This window comes from Sapajus apella, unplaced genomic scaffold (genome assembly GCF_009761245.1).
Source record: "Sapajus apella isolate SASKATOON/1434 unplaced genomic scaffold, GSC_monkey_1.0 scaffold23, whole genome shotgun sequence".
In the NCBI taxonomy this organism is placed as follows: Eukaryota; Metazoa; Chordata; class Mammalia; order Primates; family Cebidae; genus Sapajus; species Sapajus apella.
The window spans coordinates 25,975,691-25,992,051 of NW_022436963.1; positions in this window are offsets into that span (position 1 = coordinate 25,975,691).

Consider the following 16,361-nt stretch of genomic DNA (forward strand, 5'->3'; position numbering starts at 1 on the left):
CGTTCCTTTCATTTACCTTCACATTGTTGTTCTCTAAACTATTTGAGATGACTGAAATCTGTTTACCATCTTGATTAGACTGGTACATGTTTATTCCTTTAACATATTTTAAATGGGTTTTCCTATTTGCATTCAGTGGGGTTTATTTTTTATCATGACAAGTTGGTGGTAGCATTATTTGACTGTCAAAATGGGCTATGATGATGTGTGTTTGTTAAAACAAACAACAAGAAATTATTAAAACACTATGCATGTACTCTGCTGGCTGCTTGTGTAGCTCTCACAGATTTTTATCAGATGGAGCATTTATCTTGTAAAGAGCCAGTTAGCTGCACACACACACACACACACACACACACACACACACACACACACACACAAGCAGCCGGTAGTTTTCCTTGCACAGTGTTTTTCCTCTCCTGCCTTTAAAAAGAGTTTACTATGTCTCAGACAGTTGTGTAGACATTGGGGTAGGTTATTTTTGCAGGAATCAAACACGTTGCTGTGTCGTTTCCTCTGGAGGTAGCTGACTTTCAGAGCATAAATGTGGGCTCACCAGCATGTTTTCTATAGCAACGCTGTGTACAATGCTTTCCACCAAATGTTTGTAGAATTGAGAAATGGAGCCACAGGTGCAGTACCAAACAATTATTGTGGAAATAAAGTTTTATAATATAATTTTATATTAGAGCAGCATTTTTTTTTCCATCTAGTAGCCTTAAATAAGATGTGCATATGCATGAGAGGAGAGGAAAAGTAATTCAGGGCTTAAATGTGTGGTATGTAGATAAAAACAGTGGGTTCTAATCTGATGTCCACCCTTTGTCGCTTCTCTGATATTGGCCAGGTGATCCGTTCTGTGGATCAGTTATTTGGGCTCTTAAAATGGTACAATAATAACAACCACCTCATCAAGTTTTGGTGAGGATTAAATGAGAGAGAAAATGTGAAGTCCTTAGGAATGTACCTGGAAAATGGTAAGGGGTAAAAAAATTAATAGTATTAGGGTGGTTCAAAAATAATTGTGTTTGTGCTATTAAAAGTAGTAGTTACATAAGCTGAGTAAATTGTATAATTAAAAGCCATAACAGCACTAGCTCTTTAAGGCTCAGACTTTGTGGGGAATATTGCTTAGTTTTCAGCTGTTTGCTTGCAATTTTCTGAGTGACAGCCAAAGGAAGAAAAAAAAGATACAGGAAAAGATTGACTTATGAAATTCAAATAAGTGGCATTTCAAACCACTGTTCAGTTCTTCATCACTGAGACACAGCTTATTTTTGCATATTTAAAAGATGAAAGAAAACGCATACATATTAATTTTAAATTAGGCTTTCTAATGGGGGAAATTTTCAAGTGATTTCCAATGGTGGAAAAATGCAGAATTCATGCTCAAGTGAACCTCTTAGTGTTTTGGGCAAGAATAAATTAATTATAGCAGTCGAAGGTATGCCCAAAGCTCTTCACATTTTGAAGAAAAGATTGGGTGCACACACACACAACACACACACACACAAACACATGTAAAGCCAAAAACACTGGATAGAAAATAAGTACAATGACTATACTTTTACTCTATGGTTTACCATCGGTGGAAACTGTAAAGATTTCTGACTGTGTCGGTTTTTGGGGGAAGGTTTTGGTAACATTAAAATTACTATTGGGAAAGCAAGAGTTATTTCCTATTTGAAGATATGGAAGGCTATTTGTTCCATTCAAGTTCTACCTAAAGAGTTCACTTATCCTGAATGTAGCATATTCATGTAATAATTTGTTTTTGCCCTAAAAAGGAACTCAGGAAATGTTCAGCAATAGAATAATTGTCCATGTTAGTAACTAAATCATCAAACAATGTTTACACTTAAGTTCAATAAGCTCAAGTCTTCGAATTGCTTTAAATCCATTTGCAATGAAATTATAGAGGATTCAAACAGTGTAGAGGTTGATATTGTTGAACTTGATCATAATGTATTAGTATGGTCAATGTTGAATTTGCTTTCCTTTCTAGCTCTATAAATCCAACCTATCCATGTGGTCTGTATCAAGCACTTCCCCATCTATGAAGCCTTCCAAACATTCTTGGACAATAATCATAATAATCATGTTTTGATAGTTCTTATATTACTAATAATGACTTTATATTTACTGTCACCCATTAACATCAATATCACCATCATCATTATTATCTTCTTCATCAATAATATTTATCAAGTGCTCAATATGAGGCAGATTCTACATTAAAGACCTTATGTTCATTTTATTTGGTTATCCCCATCCTGTAGTTCTACTATTATTCTCTACTGATGCATGAGAAACTGAGTCTTGCAAAGTTTAAATACCTATCCAACTTCACATTGCAAATAAATGGCAGAGCCAGACTCAATGCCAGCAGCCTAACTGCAAAGCCCTAATTTCTCAACCTCCCTATAATTACTATCCAACTTATTATTTATTGATTTATTTGAGACAGAGTCTCACTCTGTCACCCAGGCTGGAGTGCAGTGGTTCAGTCTCGGCTCACTGCAACCTCTGCCTCCCAGGTTCAAGTGATTCTCCTCCCTCAGCCTCCTGAGAAGCTGGGATTATAGGTGCCCTCTACCACACCTGGCTATTTTGGTAATTTTAATAGAGACAGGGTGTTGCCATGTTGGCCAGGCTGGTCTTGAACTCCTGATCTCAGGTGATTCACCCACCATGGCCTCCCAAAGTACTAGGATTACAGGCGTGAGACACCACGCCTGACCTCCAACTTATAATTTAAATATTAGACATTTAACTTTTAGATTTTCCATGTCTTGTCCCCTTCTTTGGAAACTTCTTGTAGCAGAAACTTCTCTCTCTCCCCAAATGCCTATCTCCCTTTCTTCATTAGAATTGAAATCTTTAAATTTTAGCTGATCACTCAGTCATCAAAAATAAGAATCTTATGTCTTAGACTCCCTGTGCATCCACGTGATTAAGTCTGGATAATGACATTTCAATGGGAATTCTGGGAAAGGAGAAGGTATGTTATACTTTGATCCTATCTTCATTCTCTTGGCTGGATTTGGATTCTGGAGCTGGTACTAGACCAGCCATCTCAGAATATGATATGGAGACCACATGCTGAGGATGGCTAAGAAGAAATACAGAAAGACTCTTGGTTCTTTGCAGTGTGATGCACTGACCAACCCTAAACAGACTCTTTCTACACTTATTTCATTTGAGAAGGAATACATTTCTACTGTACTGATATTTCAATTATTTTGAGTTTTTGGTCTCTTGAAGCCAACCTAATCCTACCTAATGCACTCCTAGAGGGCGCAGTGACTTTTTATACAAGTAAGAATACTCTTAACATGTTTAAAAGGCACTTAATAAATATCCTATTGCTTTATGGTAATTATAGATTTCTGAATATGTCCAAGGTCTATCATAAAAATCATAGTCTATCATACATAATCTAGAACTGTAGTATATTTGAAACCCTCAGAATTGGATAGCTTATTAGGCTAAGCTTTATTTTGCAGCCCCTTCAGCTGCTTCTTCCATATTGACACAGGGGAGATTTGATATAAATTACTATTTTATATAGTTGGACATACTCCTAGTGCTGACAAAATTTTAAAAAATATGGCATTTTAAAAACACAATTTCCTTTTTGAAATGATGTCATCTCTTACAATGGTAACCTAACCGGCATTATTAGAAACAGTGTCAGGAATTACTATACAAATCCTCATTCTAATAATCATACATATGCTTGTCCACTTAACTGAGGCCATTGTAATACAGCGCTACAAAGAGAATATTCTAGAAGTTCAAACCAACTCGAGAGGCAAGCCAATATAAGAATTGTCTTTCCACAAAAGATATCAATAATACAGAGCTGAGATGCTAAAGAAAAGGGAATAAACCATAAAATTATTTCAAAGCTAACCCTATATAGTTTGGGATTAGTTTTGTCTTGGGAAAAGTGTCTAATTACCTATTGTCTCAGAATATATCTGTGATAGAATAAAATAGTAAAAGTACTCATATTCAGTCATTTCTTCTTTTATTTGTTAACTCAATCTTTCAATAATATTTCCAAGCCCTGAGGGCTAGGCACTAGTCTTTCATCGGTTATATAGGCATAAAAATATTGACAAAAGTCATGCCTTCCTGGAGCTCATTTTGTTATGAGGAAAGATAGAGAAAAACTATTTTTTTAAAAAAAAACAGTGGTTAAAATTAATAAGATATTGAGATTGAAAGCAATTGAAGGCAAGGAGAACTCAGGTTAGATCTCTCTGAGAATGTGTAATTTGAGCTGAGACATAGATGACAAGATAAGCCAGTCTTACAAAAATCTGATGGAAAAGTCTCCATGCAGAGGAAACAAGAAGTGCACAGCTATTGAGATTGGAGCAAGCTTTGCTGATTCAGGTCTATCAAAAAAATCATTTTATTGAGATGGGAGATAACTTCAATGTTTCCAGAACAAAATGAAGGGGAGAGGGGTGCTAAGATCAGAGGAATAGGCCGGACTGGGTCACAGAGGACCCTGAAGGCCATGGTAAGATGTCTGAAATGTATTCTGAGTTCTTTCAGTATGACATGTAACGGAAGTCACAATTTTGTGTTAGAGGCCTATTGCTCTTTTGCTGTCTAGAGCTTCCTACATAAACTTAGAAATTGATTTTTAGAATGTCATCTCCTAAGTCCTCATATCCGTAGAAGTTAAGCCACTATTATTGCCAGAAACTATCTGATCTATAATATGAGCATAAACTATCTGATTTATTAATGTGAGCATAAGTGCTCATGTTAATGAGACTATGGAGGCTGGAATAAATTAAGGATTCTTGTGACCTATGATACATCGTGAATCTTAATTATGAGCCTAATTTTATTCATACTGAAAGCATACAGAAACAGTAAATTCATTGTAACCTGTCAGGAATAATTAAGTTGATTAAATATTGATTTTAATTTTAGATCTGTCATTTCCCATTTAATTATATTTTATATTCACCTTTTCCTACTTATTACACTGTATATGCATTTTTGAAATATATCTTTGAAAACTGTAGTAAACTATTAAAAACATAGATAAGTGAGCACATGGAAAAACAGCAACAGCAAATTGAGCTCATTGGGAAACAGCAACACTGAACTGTATGTTTGTGAAACATTCTTATATTGTTTACAAAGAAGGTAAAGTATATTCTGCTCAATGGAGTTACATTATGGAATTAAGAATAAGAAGCAGATGCTGCATCTTGTTTGTAGGCTGTAAGTCAGAGGCAATGAACATGCACACTGTGACTGCTCCTATAAGGAACACAGGCACCACCAACCAGCTGGCTCCTGGAAAGTCCTGCTTTATCCTAAGAATTTTTTCATCATTGGGGCTTAGTCAACCACTACTCATCAATGACTTGTCAGGAGAAACTAGTCCATGATTTGCTTTTGCCCTAAACTGACAATGAACAAAGAAGATATGTATCTTTTGCAGGTGTAAAAGTTCTCTGGTCATTTGTTACAATAGAGGATAATTTAGAAAGACTGTGGACATTGAAGTTAAATAGAATTGTCTTGAACCAGAATAGGATGCTTATGTTGGGCAGGTTACTTAGCATCCCTGAACCTTGCTTTTCTTTGGTGTAAAAGGAAAGTGACATTTTATTTATGGGACTTAGGGAAAAATAAACAAAATACTTGATGTATTGAAAGCATTTAACAAATATTTGATTCCTTATTTTTCCTAGAATACCAAATAGTATTAACTTGGTCTCAGAGCTCTGAAAAGTTTTTACTCACAAACAGGTATTTTTCTACTCCCATTATAAATAGTATCTGGACTCTTATTTAAGGAAATACCTAAAGGAATATACACCCACCCCATATACACACATATATTAAACTTATTTGTTATGATTTCAAGATTTTATTGCTTTTATCTTAAGGTCTTTACAAGACATATAAAGGCTAGGAATGCTCTGATCTTTAAAATGAGTTCTAAAGAAGAGAGAAGTGAGAAGGAGTTAAGAGGCAGGGAAAGGTTCATTGCTTTTAGTTAAGAATAAGAAAACAAATTTGGAAGTAATTTAAGCTTACAATATTTGGGCAAATATTAAGGAATTATTTTTGATAATATTACAAAATAAGTGTTATCAGAAGTTATTGGGCCAAAAATATATACTTATGTGAACTTCCATGAAACAGGTATTAAAACTTAGGGTCCAGGTATCCATGAAAATCTCATTGTTAAATTGCTTTTTTTTTTTTTTTAGCCACTAAGGTAGTATTTCTACATAATTTGTTCAATCTTTAAAACTGTCTTCAACATTAAATGCCATATTCAAAGCAATCTTTTTTCAGTGTTTCCATGTTCTGTTTCTTTGCAATACATTTTCGTTTCACTCTCTTACAGGCTCTCAAACTGGATAGTTGGTAACATCTGAAAAATGCAGATTCCCACCCTATACCAAGAAATTTTAGTTAAGAGGGTCTGTGATAGGCTGAGGTGGAAGAAAGAGTTCATATCAGAAATTTCTAGTGGTTGGGAGGTATTTCTAATTCTCAGATATGTCATTTTATTTGTTTTAGTTATATTATCTATTTTAAAATTTCAAATAGTATTTTAAAATGATATTGAAGTCCCACTATCAAAATAAATGGTTACTAAAAAAAAATGATTTGGAAACACAACACGTTGAAAGGGAACAAGTTTTATTTATTTTTGAGCCTTCAGTTTAGTGCTGGTTATTCAATAAATGTTTGTTGAATATATGAATAATCTGAATGAAGTTTTACCTTTTTAAAAATGAGATGACTACTCTTCCATTAAATATAAATGCAAAAAGACACCTCTATAGATTTTAATTTCCCTCTAGACTCCCGAACTGCAACAGCTGTTTTATATAGTGCAGGAATATTGCTCTTACTGACTTACTCTGACCCTGAAAATGACTGTTACAAATAACTGAGCTCTCTAATAGTTGATAATGACCCTGTTCTGTGAGCAGAACTAATCAGTAATTTAGAATCAAATCGGCAATTCTAAAAACTAGACATTGTTCACATTGATTCTTACATGGTCATCATCTTTGCATTAAAGGAGACAATTACAATATGTTAGTATCAATCAATATTATGAATAAATTTTCAAACCATGAGGGGTGATGACTATGACCTATGGTAATGTTAATTTCTTCTTTACCCGTAGTGCCAATTATTTGCAGTGAGAAAGCTAACATTACTATGGGGAAATCATACTTCCAATTAAATTTATAATATTTAAGGTTTTTGTTTTTGTTTTTTTTGCCTCTATTTGAATTATTTGCAGTAATATAAGGAGGTGTTTTGTTTGTTTTTTCTTATGTATAGGCTGGTTTAAAATGTTTTTAAATACAAATCGGAATCTTGGCAGTACTCATTGTGTAATGTATTCAAAAGTCTTAAAATAGTATTTTTTGAAAAGATTGATAGTTATCTTCATAGGAAAAAAATTCATGTTGGCCCATAAGTAGATTGCAGAAAATGTCTGAATCTGTTAGGTCAATTATAGAAAGCAAGAAGGTCAAAGCCATAACATAATTGTCATGGGGCCATTTAGCATCACTTGAAGAAAATCTCTTGACCAGCCTGCAACTGGTTTTGAAGCACTGACTGAAAAACCCAGTCTACTATTCAAATGCTGATTAGGTGAAAGAGCTTAATTGGCTTAATGCAAAGTTCACCATCTTAAATCTTTTCCTTTAATAATGACACCTATAACTTACTGTTGGGTCACAAAAGTGTTACCTTCATATTTGATAGACATTTTAGTTATATATTTTAAATATCTACAAATTCCAAATCACAAATGGCCTAGGTACTAAGATTATATTAATATACAACTTCATAGTGCATAAATTTAGCCATGAAATATGATCTATTAGAAACGTGCTACTAAACCTTGGGTATCTGTTTCTCTTGGGCAAAGTTTTATCTCAAACACAAAGCAATTTATCTTCTTAGTCTTTCTTGATAACCAAATGACTTTCAGCTAATGATAATGATATATAATTTGATATAAGTGAAAGAGTAATGATCAGGTTCATTTTCTATTAAATTCAAAAAATGATTTTTTTATGAATCCTGACACTGTGTCTAGGTAAGAGCTAAATCAGTATGCATTTCCTCTCATTGAAAACAATATTTACACAACACCTATTATTACCAATTGTAAGGGTATATTTTCAGTTTTTTTCTAAACATTAAGTTTTGGTTAAATTAAATTTAATCATTTTTGAATTAAAGTTTAAATCAAATTCTACATTTAATGTAGAATCACTTTGTTACATTTTATGTTCTAGTATGTTCTTAATCTGTATCTTTTTGAGTAATGCTAAATATTATTTGAATATTTAACTGCTCAAGTTTTATCATCAGTATACTTTTATTATGTTTTTATTAATTATTTTTTAAGAAATTTGATTAATAATATCCTGCTAACTTGAACTCCTTGTGGAGCGCCTTGGAAGACTTTGAGGGCTTGTGAAAATCAAACTGGAAGGAAACATTGCTTTGCACTGAATTCTGCCAGTTACCAAAATCACATCACATAGGGATCCTGACATATATAGGAAGAAAGCAATGGTATAACCCATGTCACGAATCACAGTCACAGTCATTTTATAAAAAGTCTCTATTTTGGGAAAATAAAAATTACCTGGGTAGATCTCTCAAGATGTTTAATTTGTCTATGCAAAGAGGAGGATGCGAGTCAATGTATGATGTTCTTTTCAAACTAACATGACATGCAAATTCATTGTCACAGTGTTTTAGCAGTGTTTTAGAAATACAAATTGTGTTGTGTTTGGCATTACTCTCTGAAAACATTTTAGCATTCAGCCTCATAAAAGCCAGAAACTGTCCTGATTATATTTTATGAGAATGCATCAGAAATATTACTTATAAATCACTAGGTTGAAATAACCTTTACCTGAAGTTGGCCATATCTATTTCAATAGGTGTACATATGTACTGTGCATAACTCATGTTTCAGAAATTGTTACTACTCAACCTACTTACTTAGTATGAAGTTTCTTCTTTAGTATATTGTAATCCATTGTAATTAAAAATTATATAATGGAATAATTTTGAAAACAAATCTTCCCAAAGTCTAGTTTCTGGCTCAGCTTTTAAAGGCTAAGCATACTGACAATATAATATTATTTATGAATATTGCTAAGAGGATTGATAGTGGAAAGGTGGAAAATACCATAATACTTTGTCATAGAACCTATAAAAATAGCATACTTGCCAAAAACAGAAGATTTTCTTGGTATCAATATACAATAAGGGTAGGGAACAGTCTAGGAATGAGAAACTGTTAAAGCTAGAAAAATGATATCAATGGAAATATAATATTTCAGATTCATAGTGGTGGAGTTGATTCATAAAGTGATATACTTTTTTCAATTAAGTATCAATAGAATTAAAATCAGTTACTAATGTATGAGAGTTCCTCTGTGAATTGAGAAATATCTTTATTCAATTTGATATATTCCAGCCATTCTTAGTCAATAGCTCCCTCTTTAGACATATGAGAATTGACATTTATTTTGCCTTGGGAAATCAAATTTGCAGGGACTTTTGTATAGGCACCCATTGAAATCTAGCCATTCTATTAATTTTGGAACAAGAACAAAAAAATCTCAAGAAATAAAAGGTTAAAAATAAATTATATTAAGTGCTAAAAGTGGAGTAAAAGATATTTTAAATAAATTTGATACTTTTGTAAAATGATTTCAGTAGCAAGAAAATACAAAAATTTCAAATACCCAGCTATTTTCAACATAGCTTATGAAGAATATATCCAGCTCTATGCTTTGGGGCTTATTTTAAAACTTGGCCATGTTATATTATTTGTCAGTTTTACTTTGCTCTGCATGAGCACAACTCTACAAAGTTAGAATCTTAATATGTGATTGGGTTAGCTTCTCTTTTATTGTAGGTTTCTGTCATTAACTGGATTATATATTTATTACTTATCTATTAAAGTCTGAAGTCATTATCATGCCCAATTAATAAAGTTGTTTCTCTGCTTTCTCATTCTCTCCCTCTCTCTCTCAAGTGACCTGTTTATTTCCCCCAAATTAGAAATTTAGTGGATTTTAGTAAATTTTTAAAAAGTTTAAAATTATTACAAAACCACCAAAAGGAAATAAAATAATAATCATTATTTATTATACCATAATACAAAATCACCTTACTTAACATTTAATGTACTCCCTTTGGTCTATTTTTATAGATATGTATACTTTTATAAAATTGAAATAAAGCTAAAATATGGTTTTATATCCCCCAAAATGTAATATTATAACAAAACCATTAATGATACATTACATGTATTGCCTTTGTGTAATTAACTATTTTTTTAATTTCCATTAAAAATTTCTGAATAATGCCTCATCAGAATGAAATACAGAAATGATTTAGATGTTACTACATATTTAGAATACAGCTTCAATGACTATCTTTGCACTTATATTTTTGAATGGTTTTCTGAGTATTTCCTTAGAGAGTTTCCTGGAAATGAAATGGTTGGTGAAAGGACAGGACATCTTTGAAATATTGTCAAGCAGCTTTTCAGAGTGGTTGAACAAAGATTTACTTCTGAAGAGAGATTCTGAGTTGAATAATTTAAAATTGATCATTTTAAGCTAGAATTTAAATCAGCAAACCCTCCGCATACCTACACACCACATCCTGTGTCCCTTCCCACTGTAGTAAACATCTTATTGACTCTATGTTTATGAACACAGTGCTTTAAAATGAAGCAACAATACAGATCTCTTGTAGAGGTATATAGAAGGGAATCCTGGTGACATTTAACTGAGGTGTTTACAGTTATTATTTGATTTGCATTTTAAAAGCATTTATTTTTTATTTTTTTTATACTTTAAGTTCTGAAATACATGTGTGGAATGTGCAGGTGTGTTACATGGGTATACATTTGCCATGGTGGTTTGCTGCATAATGTCATCCCTTCCTTTGTCTCCTACCCCTGACAGGCCCCAGTGTGTGATGTTCTTCTCCCTGTACCTATGTGGTCCTATTGTTCAACTGCCACTTGTGAGTGAGAATGTGCTGTATTTGGTTTTCTGTTCCTGTATTAGTTTGCTGAGAATGATAGTTCCCGGCTTCATCCATGTCCCTGCAAAGGACATGAACTCATTCTTTTTTATGGCTGCATAGTATTTCATGGTATATATGTACTACATTTTCTTTACCCAGTCTAACATTGATGAGTATATGTGTTGGTTCCAAGTCTTTGCTATTGTGAATAGTGCTGCAATAAACATATGTGTGCATGTGTCCTTATAGGAGAATGATTTATAATCTTTGGGTATATACCCAGTAATGGGATTGCTGGATCAAATGGTATTTCTATTTCTAGATCCTTTAGGAATCACCACACTGTCTTCCACAATGGTTGAAGTAATTTACACTCCCACCAGCCGTGTAAAATCGTTCCTATTTCTCCACGTCCTCTCCAGCATCTGTTATTTCCTGACTTTTTCGTGATCACTCTTCTAAATGGCATGAGATGGTATCCCATTGTGGCTTTGATTTGCATTTTTCTAATGACCAGTGATGATGAACTTCTTTTCATATATTTGTTGGCCACATAAATGTCTTCTTTTGAAAAGTGTCTGTATATATCCTTTGCCCACTTTCTGATGGGGTTGTTTGTTTTTTCCCTCTACATTTGTTTAAGTTCCTTGTAGATTCTGGATATTAGCCTTTTGTCAGATGGATAGATTGCAAAAATTTTCTCATGTTCTGTAAGTTGCCTGTTTACTCTGATGATAGTTTCTTTTGCTGGGCAGAAGCTCTTTAGTTTAATTAGATCCCATTTGTCAATTCTAGCTTTTGTTGCAGTTGCTTTTGGTATTTTAGTCATGAAGTCTTTGCCCATGCCTATGTCCTGAATGGTATTGTATAAGTTTTCTTCAAGGGTTTTTTATGGTTTTAGTCTTATATTAAATCTTTAATCTATCTTGAGTTAATTTTTGTATAAGGTGTAAGGAAGGGATCCAGTTTTAGTTTTCTGCATATGGCTAGCCAGTTTTCCCAGCACCATTTGTTAAATAGGGAGTCCTTTCCCCATTGCTTGTTTTTTTTTTGAGGTCAGTCAAAGATCATATTGTTGTAGATGTGTGGTATTATTTACGAGGCCTCTTTTCTGTTCTATTGGTTTATATATCTATTTTGGTACCAGTATCATGCTGTTTTGGTTACTGTAGCCTTGTAGGCTGTTTTGGTTACTGCAGAGTTTGTAGTATCCTGCAATAGAGTACATCAGGTAGTATGATGTCTCCAGCTTTGTTCTTTTTGCTTAGGATTGTCTCAGCTATATGGGCTCATTTTTGGTTCCATATGTAATTTAAAGTAGATTTTTCTAATTCTGTGAAGAAATTCAATGGTAATTTGATGGGAGTAACATTGAATCTATAAATTACTTTGGGCAGTATGGCCATTTTCACAATATTGATTCTTCCTAACCATGAGCATGGAATGTTTTTCCACTTGTTTGTGTCCTCTCTTATTTCCTTGAGCAGTAGTTTGTAGTTCTCCTTGAAGTGGTCCTTTACATCTTTTGCTAGCTGTATTCCTGTGTATTTTATTCTCTTTGTAGCAATTATGAATGGCAGTTCGTTCTTGATTTGGCTCCCTTTAAGTCTTTTATTGGTGTATAGGAATGCTTGCGATTTCTGCACATTGACTTTGTGTCCTGAGACTTTGCTGAAGTTGCTTATCAGTTTCAGGAGATTTGGGGCTGAGACGATGGGGTCTTCTAAATATACAGTCATGTCATCTGCAAACAGAGACAATTTGACTTTCTCTTTTTCTATTCAAATACTTTTTATTTCTCACTTTGGCCTGATTGCCCTGGCCAGAACTTCCAATACTATGTTGAATAGAAGAGGTGAGAAAGGGGATGCTTGTCTTATGCCAGTTTTCAAAGGGAATGCTTCCAGTTTTTGCCCATTCAGTATGATATTGGCTGTGGGTTTGTCATAAATAGCTCTTATTATTTTGAGATACATTCCATCAATACCTAGTTTGTTGAGAGTTCAGCATGAAGGGGTGTTGAATTTTGTTGAAGGCCTTTTCTGCATCTATTGAGATAATTATGTGGTTTCATCATTGGTTCTGTTCAAGTGATGAATTATGTTTATTGATTTGTGTATGTTGAACCAGCCTTGCATCCCAGGGATGAAGCCAACTTGGTCACGGTGGATAAACTTTTTGATGTGCTACTGTATTTTGTTTCCCAGTATTTGAGTGAGGATTTTGACATAGATGTTCATCAGGGATATTGGCCTGAAATTTTCTTTTTTTGTTGTATCTCTGCCGGGTTTTGGTATCAGGATGATGCTGGCCTCATATAATGAGTTAAGGAGGAGTCCCTCTGTATTGTTTGGAATAGTTTCAGAAGGAATGGTACCAGCTTCTCTTTGTACCTTTGGTAGAATTTGGCTGTGAATCTGTCTGGTCCTGGGATTGTTTTGGTTATTAGGCTATTAATTACTGCCTCAATTTCAGAACTTGTTATTGGTCTATTCAGGGATTTGACTTCCTCCTGGTTTAATCTTGGGAGGACGTATGTGTCCAGGAATTTAGCCATTTTTTTCCTAGATTTTCTAGTTTATTTGTGTAGAGGTGTTTATATTATTCTCTGATGGTAGTTTAATATTGACTGTCCAATATTGACAGTGGGGTCTTAAAGTCTTCCACTATTGTTGTGTGCCAGTCTAAGTCTCTTTGTAGCTCTTAAGAACTTGCTTTATGAATTTGGTGCTCTTGTATTGGGTGTATATATATTTAGGATAGTTAGCTTGTCTTGTTGCATTGGTACTTTTGCCATTATATAATGACCTTCATTGTCTTTTAAAATCTTTGTTTAGGCCGGGCGCGGTGGCTCACGCCTGTAATCCCAGCACTTTGGGAGGCCGAGGCGGGTGGATCACGAGGTCAAGAGATCGAGACCATCCTGGTCAACATGGTGAAACCCCGTCTCCACTAAAAACTACAAAAAAAAATTAGCTGGGCATGGTGGCGCGTGCCTGTAATCCCAGCTACTCAGGAGGCTGAGGCAGGAGAATTGCCTGAACCCAGGAGGCGGAGGTTGCGGTGAGCCGAGATCGCACCATTGCACTCCAGCCTGGGTAACAAGAGCGAAACTCCATCTCAAAAAAAAAAAACTTTGTTTAATTTAAGTCTGTTTTATTAGAGACTAGGATTGCAACCCTTGCTTTTTTATTGCTTTCCATTGGCTTGGTAAATTTTTCCCCATCCTTTATTTTGAGCCTATATGTATCATTGCATGTGAGATAGGTCTAAATACAGCACACTGATGGGTCTTGACTCTATCCAGTTTGCCAGTCTGTGCCTTTTAATGGGGGCATTTAGCTCATTTGCATTTAAGGTTAATATTGTTATGTGTGAATTTGATACTGTCATTATCATGCTAGCTGCTTATTTTGTCCATTAGTTGATGCAGTTTTGTCACAGTGTTGATGATCTTCACATCTTGGTTTGTTTTTGCAGTGGCTGGTACCGGTTTTTCCTTTACATATTTAGTGCTTCATTCAGGAGCTCTTGTAAGGCAGGCCTGGTGGTGACAAAATCCCTCAGCATTTGTTTGTTTGTAAAGGATTTTATTTCTCCTTCACGTATGAAGCTTAGTTTGGCTGGATATGAAATGCCGAATTGAAAATTCTTTGCTTTAAGAATGTTGAATATTGGCACCATTCTCTTCTGGCTTGTAGGGTTTCTGCAGAGAGATCCGCTGTTAGTCTGATGGGCTTCCTTTTGTGGGTAACCAAACCTTTCTCTCTGGCTGCTCTTAACATTGTTTTTTGTTTTTTTTTTTTTCATTTCAACCTTGCTGCATCTCTGACGGTTATGTGTCTTGGGGTTTCTCTTCTCAAGGGGTATATTTGTGGTGTTCTCTGTATTTCCTGAATTTGAATGTTGACCTGTCCTGCTTGGTTGGGTCAGTTCTTCTGGATAATATCCCTAAGTGTGTTTTCCAACTTGGCTCCATTCTCCCTGTCATTTTCAGTACACCAACCAAACATAGGTTTGGTCTTTTCACATAGTCCCATATTTCTTGGAGGCTTTGTTTGTTCGTTTTCATTATTTTTTCTCTAATCTTGTCTTCACGCTTTATTTCATTAAATTGATCTTCAATCTCTGATATCCTTTCTTCCACTTGATCAATTTGGCTATTGATACTTGTGTGTGCTTCACAAAGTTCTTGTGCTGTATTTTTCATCTCCATCAGGTCATTTATTTTCTTCTTGAAACTGGTTATTCTAATTAGCAATTCCTCTAATTTTTACCAAGGTTCTTAGCTTCCTTGCATTGGGTCAGAACATGCTCCTTTAGCTTGGAGGGGTTTGTTATTATCCACCTTCCAAAGCCTACTTTTGTCAGTTAGTCAAACTCATTCTCAGTCTAGTTTTGTTCCCTTGCTGGTGAAGAGTTGTGATCCTTTGGAGGAGAAGAGGCATTCTGGTTTTTAGAATTTTCAGCCTTTTTGTGCTGGGTTTTCCTCATCTTTGTGGATTTATCTACCTTTGGTCTTTGCTGTTGCTAACCTTCGAATGGAGTTTTTGCAGGGTCATCCTTTTTGTTGATGTTGATGTTATTACCTTATGTTTGTTAGTTTTTCTTCTAATACTCAGGCCCCTCTTTTGCAGGTCTGCTGGTGTTTGCTGGGGGCCTACTCCAGACCCTGTTTGCTGGGTATCACCAGCTGAGGCTGCAGAACAGCAAAAATTGCTGTCTGCTCCTTCCTCCAGAAGATTCATCCCATAGGAGCATCTGTCAGATGCCAGCTGGAGCTCTACTGTATGAGATGTCTGTCAAACCCTGCTGGGAAGTGTCTCTGGGTCAGGAGGCATAGGGGTTAGGGACCCACTTGAGGAGGTAGTCTACCCCTAGTAGAGTTTGAGCACTGTTCTGGGAGATCCACTGATCTCTTCGGAGCCAGCAGGCAGGAACGTATAAGTCTGCTGAAGCTACGCCCACAGCTGCCCCTTGCCCTAGGTACTCCTTCCCAGGGAATTGGGAGTTTTATCTATAAGCCCCTGACTGGGGCTGCTGCCCAGAGAGGAGGCGTCTAGAGAGGCTTTGAGGTACTGTAGTGGGCTCTGCCCAGTCCAAACTTCCTGGTTGCTTTGTTTACGCTGTGAGGGGAAACAAAGCCTGGCAGATGCCCCTCCTCCCACCATGCTCTAGCATCCCAGGTCATCTTAAAACTGCTGTGCTGGCAGTGAGAATTTCAAGTTAGTTGATTTTAGCTTGGTGGGCTCCATGGGGGTGGGATCCGCTGA